We start from the raw sequence: 12,370 nt of genomic DNA on the forward strand, positions 1-12,370 counted from the left end.
TTCTATTCTCTATTTGTCCTTTTTTTTTCTTTTTAAGGGAGGAAGATAGATAATTTCTTACTTGTAAATTAACCAATAATTATGGACCTTCTACTAAGACACAGAAATAAGTCTATCCCCAGAAATCTTTACTATAAATCTTCATTTTAATAAGAATGTTTTCCAGAGAAAATTACCTATAATGTAGAAGAATTTTTTCTTTTCCAGATTTTATGTCAAGTGGTTATATATTTATTTTATAAAAAGAAATATACTTAAAATTTTCTCTATATTTGGTCCCTAATATGCATGTAAATAAAAACCTTAAATTATGTTAGAAGAACTTATACTTGCTATTTCCTTTTTAAAGATTTATTTATTTATTCTGAGAGAGTGAGAGAAAGAATTCATGAGCAGGAGGGGCAGAGGGAGAGGTAGAGAGAATCCCAAGTAGCCTTTGTGCTGAGCACAGAGCCCTACCTGGGGCTTGGTCTCATGATCCTGAGATCATGACCTGAGCTGAAAACCAAGAGTTGGACACTTAACTGACTGCACCACCCCCACACCCCCACTTCTTACTATTTTTACTCTACTGAGGAGTTAGGAAAATTAAAAAAGGTTTTAATCTGTTATTTCTCAATCATATTTGTTGTTCAATTAGTACCATAATTTATATCCCTATATTATATTAACAACATAGAAGTATTGGGGCAAATTCTTTCTCAATAAAAATCACGATCCAATGTTTTGAAATCTGTCAAAACTGTTAATTACTCCCTATGACATAGGCAAAGGCATCACCTGTATTTGTTATGTATTTATTCTGTAGCCCATTAACTAACGTAGGTTTTACTTTTCTTCCAGAGCATTAATGCTCTTACACAAGAAGTGGACAAATGAACAGATAATAAAGATACTTTTAAAACACAAAGGAGGAAAAGAACCTTGCCTGTCAAAGAAAGACAAAAACATGATTATGAGGAAAATTTACTATTTCTAAGCACTGATGGCATCACACACAGTGTCCATGTACTAGAAACTAATAAAGAAAAAAGAACCAGGAAACTTTGTTATAAGTGACGATTCAAAAAACTCCATGGTAGCAAAGGTTGAAAACACTTCCCAGCAACTAAGAATGTAGGAAATTCAGTAGCAGGGAGGGCCATTGTGCCCTTGAACAGTGTCTGTTGCCATGGTATTTGTGACATAGACATTGAGGACCGCAGGGCTGCTGTGAACTTTACACAGCAGCCCTGAGGGACTGGCTGTATCCTGTCTCCAGATGTACCTTTGCTTCATCAAGCATTATGAATTAACCATTAATGAAAAATCTTAGCTGTACCAATTCAAGGAACTGTGGCTTTGGATTAAATTTGCTTTTGTTGCATAGGTTTTTGTTTCCTTTTATGCTGTACTTCATTTCGAAGCAGTACTTTTTGATGTCTCTTGAATATTTAGGGGCTTCCGTATTATGCTATTCTATGTTCTGTGATCCCCTTAGGACCACATGGTATTGAAATAGATTTTCTAAATGTGTTTTCCACACCCCTAAAGTCAAGTCTATTTTTCCTTATTTTGAGTCTTCAGCAAATAGCACATGCCTGGCATATAGTGAATGCTGAACAAATGTGTGTTCAGTGGATTAATAAAGAAGGAATAAGATTTTGAATGTTCATAATTGGGAGTGTCATTTTATTAAATCTGTCATTAAAGAATGTGTAAAATGTCTAAATGTCTACCATGTATCGAGCCTTGTTCTGAAGTTTTTGGATAAAGAGATTAAAATACATTCACATAAACATACACACATACATACATACATACACACACATACTTGTGTAGCTCCAGGGCTCAAATTACCTAGGTCTGTCAGGGGAGAAAGACAAGAAAATACACATGATTACAGTGTGATGGAAGTACACACGGGTAACTGTGGTAGCACTGATGAGATGATGGTCCCAGATTGGAATGATCATGGAAAATGAGTTGACCAGGCAAAGTTGAGAGGCTCTCTCAGGCAGAGATCAGCATTTGCAGAGACTTGGATATGTGACAGAGCAGTTCATTTAGGATGCTACATATAACTAATTATCACTGGCACAGAGCTAAGGTTTCAAGTAGAATAGTGACAAGAGATGAGGCCAGTGGGTTAGGAAAGGGTCAGAACATGTTGGCCTTGCTAATTAAGGAATCTGGATGCTATTCAGAAGAAATGAGGAAACCACTGAAAGGTGTTAAGGACATTTCCCATAGTAACTTTGCATTCGCTCTTTAATGTTGTCTATAAGTTGGAACCAAGGCAGAGAGAGACTTGTTAGGGAGCCGTGGCAGTAGTCTAGATGCAAGTTAGGAAGGATGAAGGATCTGAACGAAGGGGGTAGAGTGGAGAGGACACATAGCAGGTCTGTTTAGGCAGTGGGTAGAGTTACTGAACTATGTGTAAGATGAAAGGCAAGACTCTGCCTCAGGGAGCACATAGTCTGGTGGAAAAGTAAATGGAACAGAAAATGACTCTAATTTTTGACTTAATATAACGTTGGAGGAGAGTGACGGGAGATGAGGCTAAGACCAAATCAAGAAGATAAGAAAGAGAAAGGGGTTCTGTGGGGTGGGGCGGTAAATTGGTGATGGAAGTCAAGAAATACAGACTTCCAGTTAAAAAATAAAGAAGTTGGGGGATCCCTGGGTGGTGCAGCGGTTTGGCGCCTGCGCTTGGCCTAGGGCGCGATCCTGGAGACCCGGGATCGAATCCCACATCGGGCTCCCGGTGCATGGAGCCTGCTTCTCCCTCTGCCTGTGTCTCTGCCTCTCTCTCTTTCTCTCTCTGTGACTATCATAAATTAAAAAAAAAAAAAAAAAAAAAAGAAGTCATGGAGGTGTAATGTATAGCACGGGAAATATAATCAATACTATTGTACTGACTTTGCAAGGTGGCAGATGGTGGAGATCATTTCACATGGTATATAAACGTTCAATCATGTTGCACAACTCAAAATGAATTTAACGTTGTAATGTCAAGCATACCTCAACAAAAAAGTAAGTAGCCTCGGGATCCCTGGGTGGCGCAGCGGTTTGGCGCCTGCCTTTGGCCCAGGGCACGATCCCGGAGACCCGGGATCGAATCCCACATCGGGTTCCCAGTGCATGGAGCCTGCTTCTCCCTCTGCCTGTGTCTCTGCCTCTCTCACTCTCTGTGACTATCATAAAGAAATAAAAATTTAAAAAAATTTAAAAAAAAAAAGTAAGTAGCCTTTAGTGCAAGGAAAAGAAAAAGGCAGTAAGGATGAACCTTTGTTTCAAAGGTATTAGGAGTCATTTAAGGAATTTCAAAAAAAAAAAAAAGAAGTGACATGATTTTGAACGAAGAAGTGACTGTCAGTACTATAAAGAGCACATTGCCTCAAGGAGAAACTGAAGTTAGAGAAGCCAAATTGGCTGATAAAAATCTAGGCCGGAGATGCAAACACCTAAATGAAAACTGGGAATAGAAAGGAAGGGAGAGATACCGTTGACTTTTGGGTAACTTAATAGCTTAGACTTGATGTTTACCTGGCTCTTGATAAAGGAGGAATGAAGTACGCAGGAAGATGATGATCGAGGTTTGGTCAGGTGGTAGGAAGTTATGCTATTAATGGGGGTAAAAGATACAGCCTAAGGAGTGAGGTTGAGGAGAAAGTAATGAGACAAGTTTTGGATACGTTGAGGTTGAGGAGACTGGGAAGTAACCAAGGATATAGTTTGATAGTGGCTCAGAATATGAGGCTGGAGTTGAGGAGGAAAGTCTTGCTGTTGAAGTTCAGCATAGAATTGATAGCTGAAGCAATGGAATGGGTGAGAGGATTTGGGGAGATTAGTCAGAAGTAGCTCATCAGGCACCAACACATGGATACCCAACTCTGCACACCGCCCTCCATCTCCCTTGGGTGGGTGCCCGTGGGCAACTAGGCACAAGCTACTCTACCCTAACCCTTGACTCCTGAGGAGAGCATGTGAAAAGGTACTGAGACAGAGCAAATGAAAGAACATGGGGGAAGTCAGTACCTAAGGAATTGATACAAAAAGATACCACCTAAAAGATTATGGAGAGAAATTGTTAGACAGGTGGGAGGGTTCAGGAGAGATGGACATCTATCTGGAAGAGGAGACTTTTAAGAAACTGTCTGTAGTACTCAAGTGGGCCAAGAGGTTAAGAGAAGAATTACGTAGGCAGTGACCTTAGCCTTAGTAGGCAGTGACCTTAGCCTTAGCTAATGTTTGTCGATTTGAATAATCAAGTTAGATGGAATGAGGGTGTGAAGTAGGAGAACATGAGTACAGGATAGAAGAATGCAACTATAGTTGGAATTATTTTTCAGGATTGACATTGCTTTTTTATCTGGCCATGCAAGTGCTCGTTCCAGCTTTTCTGTCTATTTCTCACGCAGATTAGCCCTGGAAGGGCTTAAATGTTGTCTGGAAATTGGCACTAACTTTTCATTTTAGAAGGAAGAAGTCTCCAGACCATATTATCACTAGAACCCAGAATAAAGAGTATTGTAGGACTCCCTTTTAACTAGGGTAACCACACACATTGGCCTGCCTAAGATAGGCCCTAAAATAGTTCCTGTTTACATTTGTTGTCTCTCATTATTAACAGCATCTCTTTTGATTCGTTAAAGTGTTCCAGAGTGGACAATAAATTGGCAGGCCCACCTACTTCAAGCTTTGTTAAAACCATAGCTCAATGGTGTATCTGAAAGCATTTCAAAAAAAAAAAAAAAAACTACAAAGATAAACATTCAGAAATACTCATCTGTTTTTGAAGGAAAGAAAAATCTTTCTCAGTTTTTCTAAGAAAAGAACTCTGAAAGTACAGCTTAATTTGACAAGTAAGAGGAAAATGTATGAGATGTCAAAAAAAAATCAATAAAACAAGTTAAGAAAAGCAAGTAACAAACTAGAAAAATATCTGCAGCATGTATTAAATGCAAACAGTTAATTTGCCTTTTCCACAAATAGGGAGCTTCAATAACTTCAAGACTTAGGAGGCTGTTACTGTTTTGATACAGAAAACCAAGAGAAAGAAATAGGGATATTAATTGTTCTGGGATATATTTCCTCCCCCAAACCCCACGTAGAGCCTTTGTGACCTACTTATGGTTGGCCTATTTTTCCAGATATAGAAGAGCAATGTAATTTCCTTCGTGGCTGTTGTGAACAACTTTAATCTTGTTCTTTTATTATATCCTGTCCTAATTCAAATAAAAAATGTGGGAACTAAATAGTATATTTCTAATTCTAAAGTTATACATCTTTGAAGGTAATGATTAAGAGCAATTTAGTGTAAAATGTTCCATGGAAATCTCCAATTATTTTGGAACGCTTATGATATTTACATTATTAGCAAGTATTAATTTAAATATGATGTTAAATTATAAGCCAACCCTACAGAAAGCAATAGTGAAAATTTATTTGAGCTAATTACAAAAACTCTTTGTAAGTAATGATGAGTGGCTTTGTCTTGCTTAGGCGGACTATTTCAAGTTTTCAGTACCAGTGACCTAACTGGTTATATAACTTACAACCACAGCATTAATTTTTATTTTAAAAAAAAATTGTTTGAGTATTGTCTATTACAGTAGATGTTTTGCTTTCTTTTTTATTCAATTTTTTAAATTGAAAAACAAAAACAAAACCAATTTACCCATTTCTCCCACCCCTACCCCCTGCCTATAGCAACCACCAATGTGTTTTCTATATCTATGAGCTTAGACGTTTTATTTTTTTTAGTATATATGTCATATATATTTTGTTTATATATTTCAAATATGCACATGTATATTTTTTAGATTCCATATATAAGTGATCATACAGTACTTGTCTTTCTCTGACTTATTTCAAGTAGCATAATGCCCCCTAGGATCATCCATGTTGTTACAAAGGGCAAGATCTTATTTTATTTTATTTTATTTTATTTTATTTTATTTTATTTTATTTTATTTATTTTATTTATTTATTTTATTTTATTTTATTTTATTTTATTTTATTTATTTTTTAATTTTATTTATTTATTTATTTATTTTTATATTTTTATTCATGAGAGACACAGAGAGAGGCAGAGACATAGGCAGAGGGAGAAGCAGGCTCCATGCAGGAAGCCTGATATGGGAGTCGATCTCAGGACCCCAGGATCATGACCTAAGCCTAAGGCAGACACTCAACCACTGAACCACCCAGGCATTCATTCTTTTTATGGCTGAATAATATTCCGTTGTATCTATATATGCCACATCTTCTTTATCCATTCATCCACCAGTTGATACATAGGTTGTTTCCAAACCTCGGCGGTTATAAATAATGGTGCAGTGAAGGTGGGGATGCAAATATCTTTTCAAATTATTGTTTTCGCTTTCTTCAAAAAAATACCCAGAAGTGGAATTGATAGATTATATGGTAGTTCTATTTTTAATATTTTGAGGAACTTTATACCAATTTCCATAGAATTTCCATAGTGGCCGGATCAATTTACATTCTACTAATACATAAAGTTTCCCTTATCTTTACATCCTCACCAACACTTGTTATTTCTAGTCTTTGTGATAATAGCCATTCTAACAGGTATGAGGTGACATCTCATTAGGTTTTTGACTTATATTTCTCTGATGCTGTGATGTAGAACATTTTTCCATGTACCCATTGGCCTTTTGTAAGTCTTCCTAGGAAACGTGTCTATTCAGATCCTCTGCCCACTTTTTACTTGGATTGTTTGTTTTTTCCTGTTGAAATATATGAGTTCTTTATATATTTTGAATATTAGCCCCTTATCAGATATATGATTTGTAAGTATTTTCTCCCATTCACTAGGTTGCCTTTTCATTTTGTTAATAGTTTCCTTCACTGGGCAGAAGCTGCTTAGTTGGATGGAGCCCCATTTATTTATTTTTGTTTTTGTTGCTTGTGCTTTTGGTGTCAGATTCTAAAATCACCACTAAGACATATGTCATAGAGCTTACTGCCTATGTTTTCTAGGAGTTTTATGGTTTCAGGGCCTAACGTTCAAGTCTTTAATATAATTTTATAATATAATAATTTTGTGTTAATTTTTATGTATGGTAAAAGATAGCAATCCAGTTTCATTTTTTTTGCATGTGACTGTCCATTTTCCCAGTACTATTTATTGAAGAGACTGTCCTTTCTCCATATTTTCTCCATTCTTGACTCTTTTGTCATAAATTAATTGGCCATTGATATATATGGGTTTGTTTCTAGGCCCTTTATTATGTTCCACTGATTGATGTATCTTTTCTGCCAATGTTACACAGTTTTGATTACTACAGCTTTTTTTTTAATTACTATGGCTTTATAATATAGTTTGAAATCAGAAACTGTGATGCTTTCAAATTTGTTCTTCTTTCTCATGACTTTTTGACTATTTGGGGTCTTTATGATTCCATATAAATTTTAGGATTGTTTGTTCTGTTTCTGTGAAAGATGCCATTGGAATTTTGATAGGGATTGCATCGAATCTGTAGATTACTCTGGGTAGTACAGCATTTTAACAACATTAACTATTCTAATCCATGAACATGGAATATCTTTCCATTTATTTGTATCTTCCGTTTCTTTCATTAATGTCTGACAGTTTTCAATACACAGGTCTTTTACCTCCTTGGTTAAATTCATTTGTAGGTATTTTATTCTTGCTAATGCAATTGTAAGTGAGACTGTTTTCTCTTTCTGATGGTTCATTATTAGTGTACAGAAAAACCAACAGGTTTTTTTTTTTTGTATTGCTTTTGTATCTTTCAACTTTGCTGAATTTTTTTTTAGTTCTAACAGCTTTTTGATAATGTCTTTAGGGTTTTCCATATATAATATCATGCTATCTGCAAATAGTGATAGATTTACTTCTTCCTTTCCAATTTCCTTTTTTTTTCTTGTCTGATTTCTCTGGTACTGTGTTGAATAAAACTGGCAAGAGTGGGCATCATTGTCTTGATCCTGATCTTAGAGTAAAAGCTCTAAGCTTTTTACCATTGAGTATGTGTTAGCTGTGGGCTTGTCATATATGACCTTTATTATGTTGAGATATGTTCACTCTATACTGCTTTGTTGAGAGTTTTTTTTTTTTTTATCATAAATGGATGTTGAATTTTGTCAGGTGCTTTTTCTACATCTGTTGCAATGATCATGATTTTTACCCTTCACTTTGTACCACATTGTACCACATTGAATTGATTCGCAGACAATGAATACAATGAACCATCCTTGTATCCTTGCATTAATTCCCACTTGATTATAGTGTATGATTCTCTTATTTTATTGTTAGATTATGGCTTGCTAATATTTCATTGAGAATTTTTGCATTTATGTTCACTCAAGGATATTGACCTATAATTTCCTTCCTTGTCTGGTTTTGATATCAGGGTAATGCTAGTTCTGAAGAGTGCCCTTCTATTTTTCAGAAGAGTTTGTAAAAGATTGGTATTAATTCTTTGAATGTTTGGTGAAATTCACTAGTAGAATCTGGTCTGGACTTTCATTTGTTGAGAGTTTTTTTGATTAAAGATTGAATTTCCTTACTAGTAATATGTTTTATATAAGTACAGCTACTTCAGCTTTCTTTTGGTTTCCATTTAGATGAAATATCTTTTCTCATCTCTTCACTTTGAGTCTGTGTATTTTTACATCTAAAATGAATTTCTTGTAGGTAGCTTAAAGTTGAGTCTTGGTATATTATCCATTTAGCCACTCTATGTCTTTTGATGGAGAATTTAGTCCATTTACATTCAGAGTAATTATTAATAGGTATGTGTTTATTGTCATTTTGTTAATTGTTTTCTGGCTATTTTTGTAGTTTTTCTGTTTCTTATTCTCTTTTGTCGTTTGTTGGCTTTCTTTAGTGTTATGCTTATATTCTCTTTATTTTTTGTGTATTTACTATAGGTTATTTTCTTGTAGTTACCATGAGGCTTAAAATATTTGCAACAGCCTATTTTAAATTGATAACAACTTAAATTTAATCCCATTGTAAAGCTCAACATTCTTGCTCTTCTCCCTCATGTTTTATGGTTTTGCATGTCACATCTTATATTTTTTATCTTGCATATCCCTTAACTAATTATGGTCATCCCTGGGACGCCTGGGTGGCTCAGTGGTTGAGTGTCTGCCTTTGGCTCAGGGCATGATCCCTGGGTCTGGGATCACGTCCCACATCAGGCTCCCTGCATGGAGCCTGCTTCTCCCTCTGCCTGTCTTTTTTTGCCTCTCTCTTTCTGTGTCTCTCATGAATAAACAAATAAAATCTTTAAAAAAATTACTATTGTAATCCCTTACATAATTATTAAAAGCAGTAAAAATAGCTTATATATTTGCCTTTAACCTACATACTATCTTTATAAGTGATTAATCCACTATTTTTATTATATATTTACCTTTCCAATGAAATGTATTTTCATACATGTTCTTATTACTAATTTGCACCCTTTCTTTTCAGCTTAAAGTCCTTTTAACATTTCTCATACAGTCGGATTAGTGGTGATAATTCACTTAGCTTTTGCTTACCTGGAAAACTCTTTATCTGTTTTTCACTTCTGAGTGATAACTTTGCCAGTATTGTTGGTTGGCAAGGTTTTTTTCATTCCTTTGAATGTATCACACCACTGCCTTCTGGTGTGTGATATTACCACTGAAAAATCTGCTGTTTGCCTAATGGGTGTCCCCCTGTATGTAACAAGTTGTTTTTCTCTTGCTGCTTTTAATATTCTCTTCTTTCCTTTTACTTTTGACATTTTAAATATAATGTGTCGTAGTATAGGTCTCTTTAGATTCCTCTTATTTGGAACCTACATCTGATGTCTATTTCCTTCCCTGGGTTGGGGAAGATTCTAGTCATTGTATTTTCAAGTAAAATTTCTACCTCTTCCTCTCTCTCTTCTTGTTTCTGGGGCCCTGTGATGCAAATGTTAGTCCCTTAAGTCCCTTAAGCTATCTTTACTTTTTGTAATTCTTTTTTCTTTTTGATGCATTGATTTAGTTAGTTCCAGTGCCATGTCTTTGAGTTGACTGATCCTTTCTTCTGCTTCATCTGGTCTGCCATTGAACCTTTTTGGTTCAGGTATTGTAATCTTCAACAATATGACTTCTGTTTGCAGAAAAAAATTTTTAAAAAAATTTTTAAAAAAATTTTTTAAATTTTACATTTAAAAAAATTTTTTTTAATTTAAAAAAAATTTTTTTAAAAATTTAAAATTTAAAAAAAATTAAAAAAAATTTTTTTTTCATCTCTATATTGAAGTTCTTCTGCATCCATCTATTCTTCTCAGTTTGGTGAGCATCTTTATGACCATTACTTTGAACTCTATCAGGTAAATTACTTACTTCATTTTGTTAAAGTTTTTTTTTTCTTCCTGAAGTTTTATCATGTTCTTCCATTTGGAACATATCTTCTGTCTTTTCATTTTGCTTAACTGTCTCTGTTGATTTCTATACAGTGTGTGAGATGACTACTTTTCCCACTGTTAAAGGAGTGGCCTCATGCAGAAAATGAACCTTGTCATTCAACCGTGCCTTAGCTCTTTATTATCTCTTAAATCTTTGTGTTTGTCCAAGCTACCTATTATATTTTTAATAGTTCCCAGGAGTTGAGAATGTGTAAAGATCTCTGTGTCTCATATGGGAGAGACTCAGCACTTAAATTTAGGCTGCCTAGAAACCACACCCTCAGGCATCAGCTTTTAAAAGTATGCCCAATAATATAATCCTATGTACCACAAGTGTAAGCCCCACTGATCACAAGAACCAAGTGATCTGGTGCTATCTACTGGGTGACAGCCACAGGATTGGGGCTCCAAACAAGTATGTAAGCCCTTTTCTGGGTGATACTGATGAACTAGAGCAAGGCAAAGAGAGATAGCCAGGATGGCATCCACGATGGCCTATGTTCCTTGAGAGAACTCCATAGGCCTCTAAATGTGTGCCAAACCTGAAGCTTCTTCCTTAGACTGAATCTCCAAGGCAAGCAGAGAGGTTTCCTTCATAGAAAACTAAGGATTGTGCCTCAGTCCACTGTCTGTGCAGTGTCCTGGGCTGGTAGCCTGCCAAGAACCATCTTTATAGTTGCCAGAGTTCCATGGAACCCAGAAATGTAAGGGCCTCCCCACCTCCAGGCACCAGAGCCAGGTGATTAAGGAGTATCTACTGGGTGACAGCTTTAGAAACTAGGGCAGTAGACATAAAAACCAGGACACAGATGTGTGTAAAGCTCCCTTCCAGGAGACACTGGTGCTTTGGTGTGATAGAGGGTGAGCACAAAGATAACACCAGCCCTCTGGGGTCTCTAGCAAGGATTGTAGCTAGCCCCAAGATTCATTTTAAATTAAATACTGTCCCTCACGCCTCAGTCATGATGATTAGTTTATAATCCTTCATAGAAAGATTGAGCTCCTGGGTTTGCTGCCTATTGCTCTACCCTGGGACAGTAGCTATTTAAGAACTGTGTCCCCTGGTTACAATCCTGTGGGGCCTACAAGTGTAAGCCCCACTGGCTACCAGAGCCAGGTGATGTAGAGGTATCTCCTGGCAGCAGTCACAAAAATCAGGGTGCCAGAGGCCTGAGCTCCTTTCTGGGCAGCACCAATTATCAGTCGTATGGGACCAGGAATACAAGCTCCTTTGGCCTCCATAGCCAGGCAAGCCTAGGTGGCAGCCATAAAAATTGAGACACCAGACACACAAAAGCTTTTTTCCAAAAATTCTGGTACTCTGAATCACAGCAGATGGAGAACACAAGGATGGCACTTGCCAGTTTCCATCCCCAGAGAGAATTCCAGTAGGCTTCTACATGCATGTGTTAAATGAGATGCCTGTCCCTCAGGCCAATGCTTTAATATAAGCAGGTGAGCCTCCTTCACTTTAAGTCTGGGCACAGTCAGCTGCCTCTGAGCTAGGCTCCAGGGCAGGTCAGTTTTTCAGACTGCCAGGGTCTCGTGGGTCTTGGGATGTGAGCCTTGTTCGTTTTCAAAGTTAGATGTTTTGGGGGCTCATCTCTCCAGTGTAAGTCTTAAAAGTTGGAATGCTCAATGTGGGGTGCGAACCCCTTCATCCTCAGGGAGAAGCTCCATGTTTTGAGTTCCCTCCCAGTTATAGGATGCTGTACTAGGGGTGGGGTTTGTGGTGAGACTGTGTCCCAGCCTCTCTTACTTGCTTTCATGATTTTCTTCTTATTTATCCAGTGCATAGTCATCAGTCAGGTAGCCTTTAGATTTTTCTAAGAGGTAATTATTTCATATATTGCTGTACAATCTGTACGTTCATGGGAGCAGGTAAGATCAGGATCTTTCTACACTGCCATCTTGAACTGAAACTCTAAATGCTTTACTTAGCATGACAATAATCTTTATTGTTAACTCTG

General features: G+C 36.6%; 1 protein-coding gene across 2 annotated transcripts in view; it reads left to right on the top strand.

Annotated features, from left to right (window-relative positions):
- VWA8 (von Willebrand factor A domain containing 8) overlaps positions 1 to 12,370 on the top strand; it is a 354,557-nt gene that overhangs the window by 148,473 nt on the left and 193,714 nt on the right. The window lies entirely within an intron of this gene.

This window comes from Canis lupus, chromosome 22 (assembly GCF_003254725.2).
Source record: "Canis lupus dingo isolate Sandy chromosome 22, ASM325472v2, whole genome shotgun sequence".
NCBI lineage: Eukaryota > Metazoa > Chordata > Mammalia > Carnivora > Canidae > Canis > Canis lupus.